Raw genomic sequence first — 9,571 nt, forward strand, 5'->3', positions numbered from 1 at the left:
TTCAAGCACGGCTACGAGAGGTAATGGAGTCGCAAGGAATTGATGTGGACGAGTTTGTCTTTTATCCTGATGGGGACGAGACAACAACAAAAATTGAAGAGAAAAACGAAACATCCCAGACAGTTACGAGCACAGACTTGAACATGATATTGGCTGCAATAACTGCTCAAACATCGACAGTAACATCCAAGATGGAAGCACAGGAGGCACGCATTTCTGAAATGTCGTCACAAATGTCATCTCAACTGGAATCGCAGGAGACACGCATAACATCGAAGATTGAAGCATAAGAAACGCGTATGTCAGAAATGTCGTGACAAATGTCATCTCAACTGGAATCGCAGGAGACACGCATAACATCGAAGATTGAAGCACAAGAAACGCGTATGTCAGAAATGTCGACACAGATTACATCGAAGATTGAAGCACAAGAAATGCGTATGTCGGAAATGTCGACACAGATTACATCAAAGATGGAGACACAACTGAAGGAACAAGAGGCACGCATAACAGTACAACTCGAAGCGCAAAAGGCGCGTATATCATCAAAACTCGAAGAGCGTATGGACGAGAAAATAACGCAGTTTGAGGAAAAAATCGAAGCCGAGGTGGATGCTTTGAGAGGTCGTATACAAGAGTTGCAATTAAACCGCCCAGCTGTTTCAGCAAGCAATCCAAAGGTAAAAACACCATCCTTTCACGGTTCTGTTCCTTTCCAGGTCTTTAAGCTACAGTTTGAGAAGACCGCAGCAGTGAACAACTGGAATGTGGAAGATAAAGTTGCCGCACTCTTCGTAGCATTGAAAAGACCAGCTGCCGAAATCTTACAGACTATTCCAGAGTACGAACGGGACAGTTATGAAGCATTGATGGCTGCTGTAGAACGACGTTATGGAAGCGAGCATAGAAAACAGATATTCCAAATTGAATTGCAAAACCGCTACCAAAAAGCAAATGAGACATTGCAGGAGTTTGCTTCAGATATTGAAAGATTGGCTCCTTTTGCAAATGCGGACGCACCCGTGGAATACACTGAAAGGGTAAAAATCCAGAGTTTCATAAATGGCATATGGGACGTGTAAACGAAGCGAGCTACATATGCGAATTCAAAACTAACATTTGCTGAAACGATATCGCATGCTCTAATTTAGGAAACAGCGTCGCTTCTGTGTAAGCCAGTTTTCAAAGCACGCCGTGTGGAAGTAGAAAGGCCAGAGTGGATAGACACAATTTTGGAAGCACTGAAGGGATCTCAACAGAAGAATGCCGGAGTTATTAAATGTGCGGCAACTCAGGTCACATTGCACGTCATTGCAATCTTGGTCCTAATAGTTCCAACAATGTGGGTGGCCGTAAACGCAAAGCTGGCGGAAATGAGCAAGAGCGTGTCGAATGTAAAGAACAAAAACTTGCCCCGGCTATTGAATGTCCTGTGATATCTGTGTCGCAAATTGGAAGGAAATCAAGCAGTCTTACCGTCAGAGGGAATGTGGATGATAAAGAACGTGTACTGACTGTAGATACGGGCGCATCTCAATCCCTGATCCGATCTGACTTGGTCAACAGGAGAGTAAAGTCATTACCTGGAGCAAGGTTGCGTACGGTCACAGGCGAGTATAATCAAGTCCAAGGCGAAGTGGTACGTGAGGTATTAATTGGGAAGGTCATGGTTTTACACAAATTCGTTGTGGCGGAGATTGTTGATGAAGTTATATTGGGAGTGGATTTCTTGGTTGACCATGACATCAAGATCGATATGCAGAGAAGGGTGATGCATTATGAGAACCAAGATGTCCCACTTAACTTCAGTTTGGAAAAAGGGTTCAGCAGTAAGCGAGTGCTGGTGGAGGAGATTCGACAGAGACCACGAAAGTCAAGGAAAGTAGATGGAGCAAAGGTTGATGGATCGAATGGGCCAAATAAAGCGAAACAAAAGTACCTGCGAGAAAAACACTGGCATTGACAAACCCTAATGGACGCACTAAAACGACTGAAAGAATTTTCCAGAAAGAATGCAAGGGTGGTTTCAAGATAGTGCGTACTACTGTTGTGAAACGTCAAGACGATACTGATGATGCAAAGTCAATCCGTCAAGATCAAGCTCTGCGAAGTAGTTCTTCATTGGCCAAGCAACAGAGTGTGAGGGAACGATCCAGGATAATGAGTAGTAAGATGAAATACAGGTTAGACAACAAGAATAATTCGGAGGGTCTCCTGGAGGGAGATTTGGTACTGTTGTACAACCCTCGCCGGCGGAAAGGTGTTCCTTCCAAATTTTGGTGCAGTTGGGAAGTTGTAAAAAGGATCAATGATGCCATCTACGCATACAAACAATTGGGAAACCACGAAATAGAAGGGTGGTTCATTTGGAGAGATTAGCAGCGTTTAAATCGAGAGATTTGTCTGATCGGGACGATCAGACTTAGGTGGAGGGCAGTGTCACGGATATTAGCATCACTAAGCTATACCATCACTAAGGCGATGCTAAGCGGTGTTTACGTCAATAATCAAATCATGTATACACATATATAAGGCAGCCGAGAGATGCCACACACAGATGCATTTACATATACGCCTGTGTGTGTGCGAGAGACTGTAAACTACAAACTCACATACGTCTGAGAGACGCTGAAAAGTAGAAAATTGTAAACAAGTAGAAACTATATGAGAACTATAAACACTCGAAATAGTTGGTAAGTTCTGGAAATAGAAGAGCCTAGATGTATGCAGCGTAAACTATAAAAGCGGCACAAGCGAGTAAAAAGTAATTCAGTTTGAGTTGAGCTATCAATCAGTTTGATTAAGCACGCGATCTGGCGGTCAATAGAGAGTTTCTTTTAAGCTATCTGTCAGTTTGGTTGTTAAGCCAGCTAGTTGCAAAGTATAAGTGTTATTGTGAATTACTTTAATAAAGGCTATTTTTCCATTATTCAATATTGGAGTTATTTATTCAACAGTTTAACGATACGGATCTAGCAAAAGGGCAAATAAGAGGATTTGCAGCAAATTCGTTACAATATGGTAGGTGTCACAACCATTTTACAAAGTTTTTTCTATAGTTATATTTCGCGTCAATAAACCAATCCAATTACCATGTTTCATCCCTTTTTTCGTATTTGGTATAGAATTATGGCATTTTTTTCATTTTTCGTAATTTTCGATATCGAAAAAGTGGGCGTGGTCATAGTCGGATTTCGTTCATTTTTTATACCAAGATAAAGTGAGTTCAGATAAGTACGTGAACTAAGTTCAGTAAAGATATGTCGATTTTTACTCAAGTTATCGTGTTAACGGCCATGCGGAAGGACAGACGGACGACTGTGTATAAAAACTGGGCGTGACTTCAACAGATTTCGCCCATTTTCTCAGAAAACAGTAAGCGTTACAAAACCTATGCCCCTACCAAATTTCAAAAGGATTGGTAAATTTTTGTTCGACTTATGGCGTTAAAAGTATCCTAGACAAATTAAATGAAAAAGGGCGGAGCCACGCCCATTTTGAAATTTTCTTTTATTTTTGTATTTTGTTGCACCATATCATTACTGGAGTTGAATGTTGACATAATTTACTTATATACTGTAAAGATATTAAATTTTTTGTTAAAATTTTACTTAAAAAAAAATTTTGTTTAAAAGTGGGCATGGTCCTTCTCCGATTTTGCTAATTTTTATTAAGCGTACATATAGTAATAGGAGTAACGTTCCTGCCAAATTTCATCATGATATCTTCAACGACTGCCAAATTACAGCTTGCAAAATTTTTAAATTACCTTCTTTTAAAAGTGGGCGGAGCCACGCCCATTGTCCAAAATTTTACTAATTTTCTATTCTGCGTCATAAGTTCAACCCACCTACCAAGTTTCATCGGTGGTTTATCTGTCTTTCGTAATGAATTATCGCACTTTTTCGGTTTTTCGAAATTTTCGATATCGAAAAAGTGGGTGTGGTTATAGTCCGATATCGTTAATTTTAAATAGCGATCTGAGATGAGTGCCCAGGAATCTACATACCAAATTTCATCAAGATACCTCAAAATTTACTCAAGTTATCGTGTTAACGGACAGACGGACGGACGGACGGTCATGGCTCAATCAAATTTTTTTTCGATACTGATGATTTTGATATATGGAAGTCTATATCTATCTCGATTCCTTTATACCTGTACAACCAACCGTTATCCAATCAAACTTAATATACTCTGTGAGCTCTGCTCAACTGAGTATAAAAAGCGGAAGCCTTTATGCGGAAAATGGCAGGAAGGGCAAAACAGAGTTTTATAAATAGTGAAAAAGAGCCGTTTTTGTTGTTGTAATGTACCTATGTATACATACATATGTCAAATGGCTATAAAAACAGCAGCAATATTGTAGTGAAGTGGTGACAACAAAAATACCGCAACATGCAACAATGGTCAATGATTGCTACTGTTTCATTGCTTATCATTTTTTTCCCTTTTCATTTGAAATTTGCCGACTTCTTTAAAATTTCTTCACATTAAATTTTTTTAACTCTCTCCGCGAATTGGAATACACCCAACTTTAGATTCATATAGATTGATAATAATAATATTTTTTTTTTCATTTGAAGCATGTAATTTACTATGAAGTCCTTGTTTGGTGGACAGCCACAAAAAAGGTACGTATACCAAAAAAACATGAGAGTATCATTCATCATATCATCAGCATAACGGAAGCCCTAAAAACTATCCCAACATCACCATTGCATGCCATCCATCTCGCCTGCAGTCCTAATGGCCAAAAACATCACATTAGCTACCGCAACAAAGCATAAGGCTTTGGGCAGATTGAGGGCAGGCCTTATGGCCATATCAGTATAGCGCCATCTAATAACGGGCAAACGGAATATATGGTCCCGTGCCTGAGCATCGAAAGAAATCTTGGGCCGGAGTGTTGGTGCCAGGATGTAGAAATGGCAAAAGATACTATAAACGTGTGAATGAATAGTTCCAAATTAATAGATGGGGTCGGGTGTTCTGTTTACTGTGTCGATCCAGAAATAAGTAGATCCTACAGACTGCGCGATTACTAAGGCGGAGATTATAGCCGTGAAGAAATTCTGAAGGAAGCGTGCTTCAGCTGCAGTCGCGTCAATATACATATATATAGTGATAATCAATCGGCGATTAAGGCAATAATCTCACACAGTACTTCATCAAGAAGAAATGTTCTGGAATGCAAAGAAGCAATGGATAAACTTCGCTCAGGACCATATATTTACACTTGGTCCTTGGTCATAAAGGGATAGAAGGTGACGAAATGGCCGATGAATTGGCAAAGCACTCGCTGAATCGATGATAGACGTCCCAATCCGTTTGGGAAAAATTAAAAGGAGACAGGAGTTGCATATGAACCATCAAGTTTTCAAAATTTCCAAGATCATGTGCAAAGCCTACGATGTTGGACTGACAAAGTGGCTCATATCTCTGAAGAGAGAAGACTTAAGGCCCACGATGGGCATATTAACTCGGCACTGCCTTCTGGCGTCACATGCTTGTAAGTTATGTCTGGTCAGTAACGGCAGGTGTAGGAAGAGCGAGCTGTAGGAAGAAACGGAAAACGCGTTCTGTGCTCATATCCTGCGCTCGTCAGGTCAAGGCTCTAGCTATTAGGGGCGGCAGAGTTGCCAGATCTGAAATCAGAAATAAAGCTAGGTCCCAGATAGCTTCTAGTATTTGCCAAGAGGACGGAGTTATTTTACAACATAAGTCCTGGCACCTGATTAGGGTTATTCCGTTTGGATATCAAATAAATTCTGGTAACACTGTGGGCACATTCAATATATATGAGGTCTAGAAATGTAAATTTTACTGGGTGAAGTAAATGTTGTTATACACACTCAAAAAAAAAAATATAGTACTAAGTAACCAAGATGTCGGGCGCACTTCGCGTCCTCGAGTTTTGGCTCGGGTTCAGCATCTTCCCTGATACTTCATTTTTGCCGCCCTTTAAAAGGACAATTTAGTGCTCGAGTTGCCGATTTCGTGCTTACAAGTGTTGGCTCAGGGTTATTTTTTCTTTCTGCAAAGCCATCTCGTTTCATTCCTCAACAAAGTGCAGCTTCGTACACTCTTCTAATCGTGTTCGATCCCAACCTGGCTCTATGTGATCGCCAACTTTTTTCTGATTGTTTCTAGAGATATATTACCAAATGCTGATGCAATCCGTCGATTTGTCTTTTGGCTCAGAAACCATATATGAGAGCAACTGTACTAATTTTAGTCTTCTCGAAATTAGCTTTTCTAAAAGCAAGGGCCTAAATCACTTTTAATTAATAGCACCGGTTATATCTAAATTCGCGCGAATAATCAATTTTATGGCAACTTAAACCAGCAAGTTTTGCGGAAACATTGTTTGTAGAAAGATGAAAAAAGAAATTCACAAAAGAATAGTTATGTATGTATGACCGATAACACGCCGATACTAAGTTGATAATACTCCGATAAAAAGTCGATAGCTTGCAATAGCGATAGGGTAATTTTTGATAACAAATCGATACATTTTTCATAACTGACCAATCAACTTTCAACAACCAACCAATAATACGCCGATAGCAAAACGATAACTTTTTGATAAAATATCGGTATATCTTCGATTAGTAATGAACAACCCTCAATAATAAAATGATTACTTTTGGATATCAAATCAATAACTTTTCGAAAAAACTACTATAACTCTTCGATAACAAATTGATAACCCTCCGATAACAAGTCGATAGCTTTTGATACAAAATCGACAAATTTTCGATAACAAACCGATTACTCTTAGGTTACCTTGTCGACAACAAATCGATAACTCGGCTACACCTGGACCATAACACACCGAAAACAAACTTATAGCTCGTCAATAGAACAGGATAACATGCCCATGTCCATAACAAAACAATTACTTAAAAAAACAAATTGATAACACGCAGTTTTTCTGCCTTCCTTAATTTCCATAAACTGATTTGCTGTCTGATTTCGCTCAAATCAAATCTACCAGGCACATTATTCATATATTATGCTATAGTGTAGGGACTACGGTAACGTTTACATTCCGAGAGCAAAGATGATTGCACATCAAAAAACGTACCAAAGTAAACATTTTCTAAGATCTTTTCCTTTTTTTTGTGTCTCTGATCCTAATTATAAGGGTCCTCAATCGATCTGACTATATGTTTTACTTTGATGCTCCAGGATACATTTTGTGGCTTCTTTATAATTTCAGTTCATAATACAATCGTTATCATACCCCTTTTTACGACAATCGTGGAATTTTGCAGTGTTGTAAGCACTTCGAACCAGGTCAACGTCAATTATCCCACTCAAGCGCGGGACAACTAACATCAAAATACCTAAACAAAATTCGGAAAAAGAAGAGCCCTTACTAAGACAGTACTAAAGCAAGCCCGCATTGTATTTCTTCTCAGAAAATGCACCTACCTTAGCTGTTGGGAGTCCGCATAAAACATGTACATAAATAAATGTAAGGCGCGATAACCTCCGAAGAGATCTAAGGCCGAGCTTCTCTTCCAATTTGCGTCGTGCTCCTATTGCAAATCGGCCGGACGGGACCTACATGTTTTATGCCGACTCCGAACGGCATCTGCAAGGCAGATGAGTTTTCACTGAGAGCTTTTCATAGCAGAAATACACCCGGAGCGCTTGCCAAACACTGCCGAGGGGCGACCCCGCTTAGAAAAATTGTCTTCTAATTAAAAAACCTTATTTCTAATATTTTGGTGTTGCTTTGCCCGGGGTGTGAACCCAGGGCATACGGTGTGGTAGGCGAAGCACGCTACCATCACACCACGGTGGCCGCCAAAACATGTACATAGGTCCACCTATTTATAGGCAAATTGAAAGATAATCCCTGTGAAGGTGCATCTGCGAGCGCTAAAATAGCAGTAGCAATATATATCAAATTTCCTTAAATAAAATCCTATTTTTTATTTTCAATAATTTAGAAAAACTTTGCAAATCAATCCAAGAAACCTTTTCGGAAAAATACTAAAATCGGAGAAAGTTTTACGAAAATTTTTAACTTTATATTTACAGTTCTCTGAATCTTTTCGATTATATAACAGCCCAAACAATTGTAGCCCAAAAAAGTACAGTTTATAGGTCTCTCAAAATTCGTATTGACTTAATATATATATATATTTTTTCCGAAGGGTGTTATATATATTCTTCCTTACAAAGGGCGCTTGACTTTTCTGGCTTAGAAGGAAATCTGAAACCACCTTTGGAAAATAATTTAGATGGAATTTTGAGACTCCTCCAATTTTTACTTTGTTGGACTAAAACTAATTGGGCTACAAAAGTGCATACTGCCATAAAAATAAGGAAAGCTCTTAATAAAAAATTCAAAATTTTCGAAAAAAGCTCTCAAATTTTCAAATTTTATCGAAAACTGTTTTAATATACATATGTTTTTATTCAAAGATTTTATAACACGCCACATTTCTCACACCTGACTATTGTTAAAACTAGCAGCAGTTTTGTTCCCTTACTTTGCGTAAGAAAACGGCCCTACAGAAAAATTGTTATATTTTGCTAGATTTCGCTTGAGATTGGGTATATAAACACAACTAATGTAATCGTTTCATTACACACTAATCGAAATTTTAACAGAACTAAAGCTTGCACAAATCTTACAAGCAACAACAAGCATTTAAGAATTAATACGCCTTTGCACTGAAAACAACCACATTCACGAACTGGGAACTCAATTATTTGTTTATTTATTTACGCAGCAGCAAATGCGCCAAGTGTGTGTTGCATTTTTAAGTGTTGGCGCCAGTGTGTCAATGCCGCCATCTCTGTATGCCCGTCTATGTCTGGCACCGGAGGGCGCGCGGTCGATGTATAGAAGAAACCCGCCATAACAGGATGTTCTAATGTGGTAATGGTGGGAAGCGGGCCAATACTTAGAGTAACTAACCAATTCATGTGATTTTAAAATTAAACTGAAGAGACGTCTGTCTAATGCATGTAAGTTTGTAATTTGTTCGTGTGCAACAACACTTTTTTTGAAAAAAACATAATTTTTTTCATTTTTTAAAATCAATTGAAGCAAACGAAAAGAGTTTGCGGTCATGCAAAGTAGTGAGACGCCGTCCGAGTCAAGCAGCGCCCAGCAGCCGCAATAAAAACTAAAAGGAGGTTGTTGAGTTTCTTTTCGACAGCAAAAACAACAAAAATGGAATGTGATAAGTTGATCGCTAATTGTTTGTCGCTATTTGCTCCATAATTTTTTGTTCTCCTTATTTTACCGAGCTTTGAGCGCTGCAGACGGCAACTATCGATGCAGATTTATTGCTGAGTTTTACGACATTCACGACTACCTTGGCTTAATGCGAAAAGATTTGAATGCTCGGAAACGAAAACGTTTCCTGTATACATCTGGATGTGGAAGGGTATTAAAGAGAAGTCCTAATCACATTCGAAAACTTAGGTATAAAATGACCTTACATAGTTGACGGACCGACTGATGAGCTCTGTATAATTCGGCCAAAAAATTTCTGGTGAATGTGAGAGGGGGATAACCTGCCAAAGCCAATCGCACATCATC

This window comes from Eurosta solidaginis, chromosome 1 (assembly GCF_040869045.1).
Source record: "Eurosta solidaginis isolate ZX-2024a chromosome 1, ASM4086904v1, whole genome shotgun sequence".
Classification (NCBI taxonomy): domain Eukaryota; kingdom Metazoa; phylum Arthropoda; class Insecta; order Diptera; family Tephritidae; genus Eurosta; species Eurosta solidaginis.